Source organism: Lolium perenne, chromosome 4, assembly GCF_019359855.2.
Source record: "Lolium perenne isolate Kyuss_39 chromosome 4, Kyuss_2.0, whole genome shotgun sequence".
NCBI lineage: Eukaryota > Viridiplantae > Streptophyta > Magnoliopsida > Poales > Poaceae > Lolium > Lolium perenne.
The window spans coordinates 305,563,178-305,577,665 of NC_067247.2; the positions used below are offsets into that span (position 1 = coordinate 305,563,178).

Genomic DNA, 14,488 nt, shown 5'->3' on the forward strand with positions numbered 1-14,488 from the left:
GAAATCGTCATATTCCAAACAACGGTGGGCTAGGACCTTATTTGTAGAAAATTATGACCAATTTAGATCGTCGTAGGTATATGAAGCAATCAACTCATCATTTTTTGCTTACATGGCATGTCCATGTGTCACATCCAACTCATCATTTTTTGCCTATGTGGCATGTCTACGTGTCAATTATACTTACATGTTAAAATAGAATGATATATTCAAAAAATCACTGTAATATGGAAACTCAAAACTTTATACCGGTGGCAGCTTGTTTTTTTTTAAAACCCGGTGGCAACTTGTCGAATAAGCTGAGAGTTACTGCATATGGAAGAAAATCGTCCAAAAATTATACCGCGCCAGCCACTCTCTTTCCCCGCTCAAGAAACGAAATTTTTTGCAAAGTCCCGCCAAGGCCGCATCCGCGAGCCAACCAAATTTTTGTTTAAGTCCGGTCCACCCACCCTTGATGAACGAAACCCTACCTCTCCCACATACACCGCCGCCGCCGCCGCCGCTCCTCGCCCCCCATGAGGAGAGAACCTCGATCGCAGCCGTCCCCGTTGGATTCACCTCGTGAGCCAGGTCCCCTTCTATCCTCCAGCTCCATATCGCTGCGCGCTCACCGTCACTCCCATCGTTGCCCGCGGTGGCGGATCCACCGTGCCCATGCCGAGATGGACGGCCTCGGCGGTGGCGGCGCGCGTCCTGGGGCACATCTATCTTCTCCAGACGGCACCAGATCCCGCATCGCCCTGGCTCCCTGAACTGGTGACTTCACCGAGTCCGCGCGGCCCGAGTCATACGGCATCAGATCGAGGTACCACCGGCTCCACTCGCTTACCCCTCTCCCTCCATCCCCATTTGCTTGGTTTCTCTCAATCTCTCTACAACCCCCATTCAGGTGTGTAGCCCGAGCCAACACTGGAGCATGATCTGGACGGGTCGGAGGTGGATCACAGCATCGATCTGTCGCCTCTGAATTCGCTTACGGCGGGCGGCTACAAAGCCACGACGAAATCGCTTATGCATTCTCCTCTCAGATCCCATCGAACCTCTTTCCCTCGATTTCTCTCTCGTGGATCCCAGCAGATGACGACGTCGACGGTACGTCGCCTCCGTAGAGGAGGACCTGCCGATTGCCTTTCGAGTCTTCGGCTGGACCTTCCTCACCGACGCCGGTGTAGGCACCGACCGGACTTCACCGACAAGTACAACTCTACGCGGACAAGGTACCCTCCTTACTTTGCTGCTTCTTTCTCTCTCGATCCAGCGATCCCCTGTCGACTTTCCCCTGTGGGTTCTCGAATCTGACGGTTGCGAGAGCTCTGAGTGAATTGGGATTTGATTGGGTTTGCAGAAGAACCCCAAGGAGAATCTCTGGGATGTGATATAGCGCCCGGTGGAGGTTGTCATGGCGGACCAGAGGCTGGCCAGTAGCGGCGTGCTTGACGAGGAGTGTTGGTGCATCAGGGTCGTCTCCAAGGGCAGAGGCAAGGCCTCCAACCGGGTCAGTCACTGCTCCACCTCTTCCTTGCTAACTGACTGCAATTTGCTACTCCTTGCTTGTGACGTGAAATTAAATTATGTTGACTATGTTCTGTCTACTGGAATATGCATCTGATTATTATAGTTCTGCTAAAATTAGCATTCTTTTTGTTGCAAAGAAAATGTAAATTAAGACCAATTATTTGATGCATCGTGTTTTTGCATACCTCTTTTTGAGTACCATGCGAACTGTTTTATTTGCACTACTGAGAATATTTCCACTGGTATTGATCAGAACATCTCTAGTCACAGTAAGAAGTAGCAGAATTTGGTTACAGTAAGTGATGTTTTTAATTTGGTTATTATACTAGAATAATGCAGTGACATTAGATGAGATGTTTGAAAACCTTGAAACTTGCTGTTGCAGGATCTATGCCTGTTGTTTGTGGTACATTATTATTCTCCTGAAAACTTGTAGGGCTGTAGCATCTCCTCACTAATACTAGTTTCATGCACAAGCAGTTCTAGCTAGACTTGTGCTGTGACAACGGATTGCGCAAATGATGTTCAGTCTTAACTTCCTCTCTGGTCTTCCTTTTTCATAATTGATGGTTGCATGTATGCATCAGATATCTCTGTTACTGCCATGGTGAACTGCATGTGACATATTATATAATTCTCTAGCGTTAGCATAATTCAGATACTCTTTTCTGGCCTGCTTCTGCTTGCAATATTTCAACTCATGTCAAAGTTTTCAGGGCTATTTTTTCTATTTCTTCTCAGTTTGATAATAAGAGTGTTATTATGCAATTCTAGTTTCCGGCAAGTTTTCTTAAAAATAAAATCCTTACTTGCTTATCAGGCGATTTTGTTTTGCCAAGTTGACAAAGCAAAGGAAGATATGCTGAACCAGCTATACAGCTCAATAAGGTGAATATCCTGTCCAGAAACTGTTCAATCTTCTTTTGGATATTCATTCATAGTATTTCAGGTTAAACTATTCGTGCCATCCAAGAGGAAAATGTAAATACAAACTTTGAGATGCATGAGCATGCTACCTTTCCCTACTTTCTAGACTGACCAAATGGATTGGAAGCAAAAAAAGACTCCTCAACATTTATCCACACCATCTAATAAGTTAAACATAGTTCTTTGGTCTTATGAAAGAGATATATTTATGAGTGAAGAATGTTTTACCACACACCCAACTTGTGATATTTTGAATATATTTGTCAATTCAATATTTGATTGATCCCTGAAAATATAATTCCCTGTGGGACATGTGATGTGATCTATTTGTATGTCAAAATCCTGTTTTAGGGTTTGAATATGCATTATTTCCAATCTGTGTATTCTCTTCATATGTATCATAATTCATACATCTGCTTGCATGGCAAACCGTAGATGGAGATTCAATGCTTTAATTTGAATTTCACATATCTCTGCACTTGATCACTACACTCTTTTTTCACGTGAATCTTGTTTGATCCTGGCTAAAAGTGTGTGGTGGTAATTTTTATGATCTTTAATGTTCAGAGGCTTGCATCTTTTAAGTTCTACTATATGTACACTGTAAGCTGTTCAATGAACATTCTATAAGTATAAGGATTACAATGGTATTGTCTGGCTAAAAAAATTAATGGTTCCAATATTAGAAGTTTTGTAGATCGTCCACATTTTGACTTGATTTTCATGTGTTTGCAGGATAGCTTCGCTGCCTTCCTCAAAGTTGTGTACAGAACCAAGTTGAGTACTCCTGACCAGGTCCAGATGCGCTTCTAGAACTGTCCAGTTAACCTTGCAATGACGGTGGACAATAAATGGCTGAGAAGAGTCCTTGTTATTTCTGCAAGCAATGCATTTTTTGGTTGCTGGTTCTTATGAAATATTGTTTTGTATAGTGAAATGAAGTATTGTTTGAGTGTACATGCTGTTTTGACTACAAAATTGTAGAGTAATCAAATCCATTGATGGATTGAATGTCAGTATGTTTCGATTTGCTTTATTGTATTTGTTACAAGGGCTGAAATTACAAGGCCAAAAATTGAAGTGGACCATAAAGAGGCCTAGGCCCAAAAAATGAAATGGATCATAAAAGGTGCAGACCCAGGAAGGAAATGGTCTAGAAAAAGGCCAAGCCCAGAAAATAAAAAGGCTTTGGAAAGGCTATGACCCAAAACGTAAATGAATCAAAATAGGTGGCCTTAGAAAAAATCTTGGAAGTTTTGGGCTTGGCCCATGTAGGACACTGAAGTGGATTGGGCTGATTTCGGATTATGATGATTTCATTTCGTCACAATTTTGCCACGTCAGATTGGCCACGTAGGATCTGATGTGGCATGGTTAGAACGCCAACGACAATATTGGATCGTCATAGATGTTACGACGATGCAATATCGTCATAGATTATCATGACGATTTAAAATGAAAGGTCATTTTGGTTGATTCCTGACGCTCCGTTTTTGACGATTTATTTTTTGTCATAGAAACGTCGTAGATTAAATGTAGTGACGATTCAGTGACAAAAATAGAGGGTCGTAAGTCAACATATTTGTTGTAGTGTCTCCGCCGTCAACCTCTCCGCCTACCCGGTCCACCATCGCTGCACCAAGCATATTGAGCTGGACATCCACTTTGTTCGGGAACAGGTGGCCCTTGGACACATTCGAGTACTTCATGTGCCCACCTCCCAACAATTTGCGGATATCATGACCAAGGGTCTCCCTACGGCATCATTTGAGGAGTTCCGGTTCAGTCTATGCGTTCGACCAGGTGACGCGTCGACTGCGGAGGGTGTTGAGATACATATCCTTGTATATCCGGATGTGTATCTTCTGTAGTTATGTATAGCGATACATATCTTTGTATTTATTATTGGCATGCCTCCTTATAGTCGAGGACGTGGTCTATATATATAACGGTATATGCACCCAATCAATACATTATGAGTTGCATCCCTTTCTATAAGATGCACCAATATACATCCCAGCTTCATCCCTGCAGATCGCCGCAGCTCCGTGACTTCTCTAGCGAGACAACCCACCATCAACAACAACTTTTACAGATGTTGGAGATGTCCATGCTTCCTTGTTTGCTTCCCTAGGAACGTGACCAGCTAACGCTGAGGGTTTCTTCAAAGCAACATCTAGCTCCTCGAGGTACTTGTTAACAAATCATAAAGTTGAGATGGGCCTTTGGAATTGATGATCATGAATTGCCTTTCGTCTTGCCCACCATATTTCCCATAGCATAACAAGCATACTTGCCAGATCAGTTTAAAGTTTCAAACAACCAGAACATCCATACCTTTGCATCATCATTTTTTTTTTTGAAACGGAGGCAAAAGCTTTGCCTCATCCATTAATTAAGCAGAAGGTGCCCGATTTTTAGGAGAAAACCGGGCAAAAACCTACAATGACGGGCCAAGCCCACACCCACCCACACGACGCCGCGAAGGCACACCGAGCCACCCTGGCTACCCACATAAGATACACTAACGCGAAGCTCGAGTTGGCCTATGCCAAACAGATGGCTCCCCAAGAAAAGGGTGGTAGCTCTGATTCTGACGACGAGCCGCGGAGAGGAGATGCACAAGACCTGCGCCAAAAAGGACCTTCACCGTCGGACCACCCTCGAAGGTCATCGTACATCACCCAAAGGAAGCTTCGACTTCACAACAAGAGGAGGCCAACCTGAAGACATTCGGACACGCCGGGACGGAGCCGACTAACACGGTCTTGCGGCAACCAAACCATGCTCAGCATCATTGTCGTTGCCGCCCAAGCCCACCGTCGAGAGTCACCTTATCGCCCAAGCGACCCAAGGTCGAGCACCCTCGAAGATGAAGAACATTCGGAGCCGCCGCTCCGACATACCGCTGCTCCATCGCGCCCTGCGCGTCCACAAAGACCACCACCTTCCGGGGCCGCCGCCCCGACGTACCACCGCTCGCTGTCGAGCTGCAACGCCGCACGAACCGTTCACCCGCAACCCAAGCTGCACAGGGCAAAGGCCGCAGACCACGGGCATCACACCATCTCATCCGGGGCCGCCGCCCCAACATAACGTCCGACCGTCCCCACCAGGACGCGTCCGACCGAGCCGACTGCCCTACCGCCCACACGGCCAGGGTCGCCACCCAAGCCATGACAAGCCGCATCCCTGCACCATAGAGATGCTGCCGCACCGCCTTCCGGGGCCGCCGCCCCGGCTCACAGCCACCTACCCGAGGCCGCCGCCTCGGCATCCTCCAACGGAGACGGTAAGGCAACGCAGCCCGGCAAACACCGCCCTAGCCGAGTGAAGCTCATGCCCTCCAAAGACGACGCCTCCAAGAAGGGAAGCAACGAGACCGCCGCCGTCGCCCGTGATGTCTACTCACGCTTCTTTTCCTGTAGACAGTGTTGGGCCTCCAAGAGCAGAGGTTTGTGGAACAGCAGCAAGTTTTCCCTTAAGTGGATCACCCAAGGTTTATCGAACTCAGGGAGGAAGAGGTCAAAGATATCCCTCTCAAGCAACCCTGCGATCACAATGCAAGAAGTCTCTTGTGTCCCCAACACACCTAATACACTTGTCAGATGTATAGGTGCACTAGTTCGGCGAAGAGATAGTGAAATACAAGTGGTATGAATGAATATGAGTGGTAATAGCAATCTGAATAAAATATGGCAGCGAGTAAACATGCAACAGAACAGTAAACAAACGGAGATTCGATGTTTGGAAACAAGGCCTAGGGATCCTACTTTCACTAGTGGACACTCTCAACAATGATCACATAATAAAACCACTCTACACTCTCTTGTTGGATGACAAACATCATTAATTGTGTAGGGCTACAAGAGCACCTCAATGCCGGAGTTAACAAGCTCCACAACATTCGATGTTCATATTTAAATAACCTTAGAGTGCATGATAGACCAACGCAATTATACCAAGTACTAACATAGCATGCACACCGTCACCGACAGACTATGAAAGGGGGAATAGATTGCATCAATACCATCATAGTAATAGTTAACTTCATAATCTACAAGAGATCACAATCATAGCTTATACCAAGTACTACATGATGCACACACTGTCAACATTACATCATGGAGGAGGAATAGTCTACTTTAATAACATCACTAGAGTAGCACATAGATGATATTCAACTAGATCACAAAGAGAGAGATGAACCACATAGCTACAGCAGAGCCCTCGGCCTCGGGGGTGAATTACTCCCTCCTCATCATGGAGACAGCGATGGCGGTGAAGATGGCGGTGGAGATGGCGGTGGAGATGCCTTCCGGGGGCAATTCCCCGTCCCGGCAGGGTGCCGGAACAGAGACTTCTGTCCCCCGAATTGGAGTTTCACGATGGCGGCGGCTCTGGAAGGTTTTCTGGTGTTTCGTCAATCCGTGTCGATGTTTTAGGTCAGGGAGGCCTAAAGAGGCGAAGAGGCGGAGTCGGAGGGGCTGCAGGGCAGCCACACAGTAGGGGGCGCGCCCCCCCTTAGGTCGCGCCGCCCACACGTGTGGTGGCCCTGGGCCTCTCCTCTGGTGTCTCTCCAGTGTTCTGGAAGCTTCGTGGAATTATAAGATGTTGGGCGTTGATTTCGTCCGATTCCGAGAATATTTCCTTACTAGGATTTCTGAAACCAAAAACAGCAGAAAACAGGAACTGGCACTTCGGCATCTCGTCAATAGGTTAGTTCCGGAAAATGCATAAAAACGATATAAAGTGTGAACAAAACATGTAGGTATTGTCATAAAACAAGCATGAAACATCAGAAATTATAGATACGTTGGAGACGTATCAGCATCCCCAATCTTAGTTCCTACTCGTCCTCGAGTAGGTAAACGATAAAAGAATAATTTCTGAAGTGGCATGCTACTTACATAATCTTGATCATACTAATGTAAAGCATATGAGATGAATGAAGTGATTCAAAGCAATGGTAAAGACAATGACTAAACAACTGAATCATATAGCAAAGACTTTTCATGAATAGTACTTTCAAGACAAGCATCAATAAATCTTGCATAAGAGTTAACTCATAAAGCAATAAATGCAAAGTAAAGGCATTGGAGCAACACAAAGGAACATTTAAGTTTCAGCGGTTGCATTCAACTTTCAACATGCATATCTCATGGATAATTGTCAACACAAAGTAATATAATAAGTGCAATAAGCAAGTATGTAGGAATCAATGCACAGTTAACACAAGTGTTTGCTTCTAAGACAGAAAGAAGTAGGTGAACTGACTCAACATAAAAGTAAAAGAATGGCCCTTTGAAGAGGGAAGCATGGATTGCTATGTTTGTGCTAGAGCTTTTATTTTTAAAACAAGAAACAATTTTGTCAACGGTAGCAATAAAGCATATGCATTATGTAAATTATATCCTACAAGTTGCAAGCCTCATGCATAGATTACCAATAGTGCCCGCACCTTGTCCTAATTAGCTCGGATTTACATGGATTATCATCGCAATACATATGTTTTAACCAAGTATCACAAAGGGGTACCTCTATGCCGCCTGTACAAAGGTCTAAGGAGAAAGCTCGCATTGGATTTCTCGCTTTTGACTATTCTCAACTTAGACATCCATACCGGGACAACATAGACAACATATAATGGACTCCTCTTTAATGCATAAGCATTCAACCACAAATAATATTCTCATAAGAGATTGAGGATTGTTCTCCAAAACTGAAACTTCCACCATGGATCATGGCTTTAGTTAGCGGCCCAATGTTCTTCTCTAACAATATGCATACTCAAACCATTCAACTCATGATAAATCACCCTTACTTCAGACAAGATGAACATGCATAGCAACTCACATGATTCTCAACAAAGTGTTGATGGCGTCCCCAGGAACATGGTTATCGCTCAACAAGCAACTTATTAGGAAATAAGATACATAAGTACATATTCAATACCACAATAGTTTTTAAGCTATTTTTCCCATGAGCTATATATTGCAAAGACAAAGAATGGAATTTTAAAGGTAGCACTCAAGCAATTTACTTTGGAATGGCAGAAAAATACCATGTAGTAGGTAGGTATGGTGGACACAAATGGCATAGTTTTTGGCTCAAGGATTTTGGATGCATGAGAAGTAATCCCTCTCAATACAAGGCTTAGGCTAGCAAGGTTGTTTGAAGCAAACACAAGTATGAACTAGTACAACAAAACTTACATAAGAACATATTGCAAGCATTATAAGACTCTACATTGTCTTCCTTGTTGTTCAAACACTTTACTAGAAAATATCTAGACCTTAGAGAGACCAATCATGCAAACCAAATTTTAGCAAGCTCTATGTATTTCTTCACTAATAGGTGCAAGGTATATGATGCAAGAGCTTAAACATAATCTATATGAGCACAACAATTGCCAAGTATCAAGTTATTCAAGACATCATACCAATTACCACATGTAGCATTTTCTGTTTCCAACCATATAACAATTAACGAAGCAGTTTCAACCTTCGCCATGAACATTAAAAGCTAAGAACACATGTGTTCATATGAACCAGCGGAGCATGTCTCTCTCCCACACAAGCATTTATTCAGAGAATGAAGATAACAAAAACAAAAATAAAAGCACACAGATGCTCCAAGTAAAGTACATAAGATGTGACGGAATAAAAATATAGTTTCAATAGAAGAAACCTGATAAATTGTTGATGAAGAAGGGGATGCCTTGGGCATCCCCAAGCTTAGACGCTTGAGTCTTCTTGAAATATGCAGGGATGAACCACGGGGGCATCCCCAAGCTTAGACTTTTCCACTCTTCTTGACATATATCATCCTCCTCTCTTGACCCTTGAAAACTTCCTCCACACCAAACTCAAAGCAAACTCATTAGAGGGTTAGTGCATAATAAAAAATTCACATGTTCAGAGGTGACACAATCATTCTTAATACTTCTGGACATTGCCCAAAGCTACTGAAAGTTAATGGAATAAAGAAATCCATCAAACATAGCAAAACATGCAATGCGAAATAAAAGGCAGAATCTGTCAAAACAGAACAGTCCGTAAAGACGAATTTTTTAGAGGCACTGGACTTGCTCAGATGAAAATGCTCAAATTGAACGAAAGTTGCGTACATATCTGAGGATCACGTACGTAAATTCGCAGATTTTTCTGAGTTACCTACAGAGAACCCTGCCCAAATTCGTGACAGACAGAAATCTGTTTCTGCGCAGTAATCCAAATCTAGTATCAACCTTACTATCAAAGACTTTACTTGGCACAACAATGCAATAAAATAAAGATAAGGAGAGGTTGCTATAGTAGTAACAACTTCCAAGACACAAATATAAAACAAAATTACTGTAGTAAAATAAAAACATGGGTTATCTCCCAAGAAGTGCTTTCTTTATAGTCATTAAGATGGGCTCAGTGATTTTAATGATGCACTCCCAAGAAATAAGAGTTGAAGCAAAAGAGAGCATCAAAAAAGCAAATTCAAAACAAATTTAAGCCTAACCCACTTCCTATGAAAAGGAATCTTGTAAATAAACAAGTTCATGAAGCATAATGCAACAAGCATAGAAAGATAAAACAAGTGTAACTTTAAAAATTTCAGCATATAGAGAGGTGTTTTAGTAACATGAAAATTTCTACAACCATATTTTCCTATCTCATAAAGATTTTCAGTAGCATCATGAACAAATTCAACAATATAACTATCACATGAAACATTCTTATCATGAGCTATATGCATAAAATTATTACTCTCCACATAAGCATAATCAATTTTATTAGTTGTAGTGGGAGCAAATTCAACAAATTAGCTATCATTATTATTCTCATCAAGTGTAGGAGGCATAGTATAATCATAATAAAATTTACTCTCCATAGTAGGCGGCACCAAAAGACTACTATCATTATAATCATCATAAATAGGAGGCAAAGTATCATCAAAGAAAATTTTCTCCTCAATGCTTGGGGGACTAAAAATATCATGCTCATCAAAACCAGCTTCCCCAAGCTTAGAATTTTCCATATCATTAGCAACAATGGTCTTCAAAGCGTTCATACTAATATGTTCCATAGGTTTTTTAATTTTCGCATCAAACCATCCATGTCTTAACTCAGGAAAAAGATTAAAAAGCTCCATGTTGCTTTCCATTATGCCTAACTAGTGAAATAAAAACAAGAAACAAAAAGATGGAATTGCAGGATCTAAAGGAAATAGCTTCGAGCACTTACAACGGTACCAGAAAATAACTTAGTTACCTGGGACCAGAGTGTGAGTGCCTTTTACCTTTCCTCCCCGGCAACGGCGCCAGAAAATAGCTTGATGTCTACTCACGCTTCTTTTCCTGTAGACAGTGTTGGGCCTCCAAGAGCAGAGGTTTGTAGAACAGCAGCAAGTTTTCCCTTAAGTGGATCACCCAAGGTTTATCGAACTCAGGGAGGAAGAGGTCAAAGATATCCCTCTCAAGCAACCCTGCGATCACAATGCAAGAAGTCTCTTGTGCCCCCAACATACCTAATACACTTGTCAGATGTATAGGTGCACTAGTTCGGCGAAGAGATAGTGAAATACAAGTGGTATGAATGAATATGAGTGGTAATAGCAATCTGAATAAAATATGGCAGCGAGTAAACATGCAACAGAACAGTAAACAAACGGAGATTCGATGTTTGGAAACAAGGCCTAGGGATCCTACTTTCACTAGTGGACACTCTCAACAATGATCACATAATAAAACCACTCTACACTCTCTTGTTGGATGACAAACATCATTAATTGTGTAGGGCTACAAGAGCACCTCAATGCCGGAGTTAACAAGCTCCACAACATTCGATGTTCATATTTAAATAACCTTAGAGTGCATGATAGACCAACGCAATTATACCGAGTACTAACATAGCATGCACACCGTCACCGACAGACTATGAAAGGGGGAATAGATTGCATCAATACCATCATAGTAATAGTTAACTTCATAATCTACAAGAGATCACAATCATAGCTTATACCAAGTACTACATGATGCACACACTGTCAACATTACATCATGGAGGAGGAATAGTCTACTTTAATAACATCACTAGCGTAGCGCATAGATGATATTCAACTAGATCACAAAGAGAGAGATGAACCACATAGCTACAGCAGAGCCCTCAGCCTCGGGGGTGAATTACTCCCTCCTCATCATGGAGACAGCGATGGCGGTGAAGATGGCGGTGGAGATGGCGGTGGAGATGCCTTCCGGGGGCAATTCCCCGTCCCGGCAGGGTGCCGGAACAGAGACTTCTATCCCCCGAATTGGAGTTTCGCGATGGCGGCGGCTCTGGAAGGTTTTCTGGTGTTTCGTCAATCTGTGTCGATATTTTAGGTCAGGGAGGCCTAAATAGGCGAAGAGGCGGAGTCGGAGGGGCTGCGGGGCAGCCACACAGTAGGGGGGCGCGCGCCCCCCTTGGGCCGCGCCGCCCACACGTGTGGTGGCCCTGGGCCTCTCCTCTGGTGTCTCTCCGGTGTTCTAAGCTTCGTGGAATTATAAGATGTTGGGCGTTGATTTTGTCCGATTCCGAGAATATTTCCTTACGAGGATTTCTGAAACCAAAAACAGCAGAAAACAGGAACTGGCACTTCGGCATCTCGTCAATAGGTTAGTTCCGGAAAATGCATAAAAACGATATAAAGTGTGAACAAAACATGTAGGTATTGTCATAATAGAAGCATGGAACATCAGAAATTATAGATACGTTGGAGACGTATCAGCCCGCTCCGGCCGAGGCCAGAGCTTGGGTTTTCACCCGGAGGGCACGAATTCTCGAAGGCAGTGCTCCACGACGATGCCTCCAAGAAGGGGAACGGCGCCCTGAGGCGTCGCCATCGCCGGCACCGACCAAGTCGGGCAGAGCTTTCACCCGGAGCAAGCACACCCTGCGACCGAGTCTTCCTTCACCGGCAGGGAAGCCGAAGCACGCCATCTTGCGCGCCAGCACTGTCGACCACCTCGCCCACCATGACGCTGCCGCTGCCCGGGGTCTCCGCCCCGGCACACCACCACCACCCAGCAGCCTATGCCAACCTCCACGGCCAGAGGCCCCGCGCTGGCCTTCCTGCAGCGCCGTCGCGATGCCCCGTCCGCCCGCGCCCCGAGCCGGCCCGCTCGGCCCAGATCCGGCCCGGCCGCGCCCGACCGTCGCAGCTGCGCCCTCAAGACACCGCCGCGCCCGCCGCACTCCGCCACGCCCGCAGCACGCCGCCGCGCCCGCAGAACGCCGTCGCGCCCGCAACACGCCGCCTCACCCCCCGCCCGAGCGAGCTCCTTCTCGCTGGAGGATGCGGGAGGGGAAGAAGCGCCCCGCCGCCACCTTCCTGGGGCGCGCGCGGCTTTGCCGGGGCCCCTCCGGCGGCGGCGAGGCAAGAGAGGGAGGAGGTGGGGATCTAGAGGCGGCGGCGCTAGGGTTCCCCTGGTCGCCAGAGGAGGGCGATGCGGGGGGGGGGGGGGGGGGGGGGGGTGAGGACCGTTTTGGTGATACACAAGATTTTGAAGTTACATCATCATTTTGGTTCGATATCAGGTGTTCAGTTAGATCATCATCAAACAGGGCCCATACACTTCGCGCCATGTTGCCATTCAATAGAGAAAATGTCTCCACGAATCTTTGGCCGTATTGCAAATCGCGCATATGTTAGTCTCCGCCATATTTCTTCGCATATTACTGTTAAACACTTAAACTAAACTGTGCAGTCTGCAGAGTCTAGTCGGGTCGTCGCTCCGATCCGTGCATGATTCAGGGTTTCCTATTTTAACCTGGTTCGGACGCTGAAAGAGAGGGAACTGCCGCCTAGCTGCTTCAGGACCCATTGGGCCTTATACTTGGTGCAATTGGGTTGATTTTTCGAGTGGAATGGGCTTTACTCGCGGTCCTAACATCGCTGGCACATAGCTGAATGCATCTAGATTTCCTGCGCTGTAGATGGGCGCGCTAGGAAAATAGACGGAAAGCCTGCGAGGCTCTAAGCAACTTTGAACTGGGATTGGAAAAGGTGATAGTGTGAATATGGAATGATACATTGATACGCCAGAGAAGTGTGGTGTATACCAAGGTTGACGAGTTCATTAACACAAACACATAACAATTGGATGAGGAACTTGTGCGCAGCATCTTCAGTTCAGTCGATGCAAATCGTATACTCCAAATATCATTAACCGTAGGAACTTTTGATGATTTTGTAGCGTGGAATTACACTAAAACTGGAATGTTTACGGTTAAGTCAGCCTACCATGTAGAGTGGAAGCACCAGTTCGGGCCTCGTACTAGTTCGGAACGAAATGGCTCACCGTCAACTATAAATCTTGTGTGGAGAATTATGTGGAGGTTACAAATTCTGAGCGAAGTAAAAATATTCCTTTGGAATTCCTTACGTGGATCGGTTCCTCTAAAATCGGTTTTGGTGAATAGGCACATTGGTGATTCTGGAAAATGCCCAGTATGTAGTTTAGCTGCCTAGAATGTGCACCATCTCCTGTTTTTTACCCAGCGGCCGTAGATATTTGGGAAGAACTGAGACTTGCCTCCATTATTAATGAAGCAATTAGAGTTGTCGATTGGGTTCTGTAGTATTGGAATTTTTATTGCAACGGCCAACACAGACTATGGTGAATCAGCCCCAAATTGGAATACATGAAGTAATTGGAGTTACATGTTGGTATCCTTGGTGGTTTAGGCACCAGAATGTAAATGGTGATCCCGTTGCACCGGTGAAAGTCTGTGTGGCCTCAATTCTTGGTCTTGTTGTAAACTAAGATTATATTAAATCTCATAGGAGTACTACTGGCCCAAGACCAGTGAAGTGGACTCGCCCTCTTTCTAAATACGCGAAGTTGAATGTGGATGCGGCCTTTCGGGCTGATATACAAGCTGGGGCGGCTGCAGAGGTGATACGGGACTCTCGAGGTAAATTTATTGCAGGCTCATGTGTCTATATCCAACATGTTGATTTGGTGGCTTCATCGAAAGCGTTACCGATGCACAACGGACTTGCACTCACA

General features: G+C 44.9%; 1 long non-coding RNA gene across 1 annotated transcript; it reads left to right on the plus strand.

Moving 5' to 3' along the window:
* The first annotated feature begins 450 nt into the window (after positions 1–450).
* LOC127296005 (uncharacterized) lies at positions 451–3,461 on the plus strand. Its single transcript, XR_007848218.2, has 5 exons — positions 451–808; positions 893–1,220; positions 1,349–1,498; positions 2,339–2,406; positions 3,181–3,461. It is a non-coding gene; the product is annotated as an uncharacterized lncRNA (long non-coding RNA).
* Positions 3,462–14,488: the final 11,027 nt, after the last annotated feature.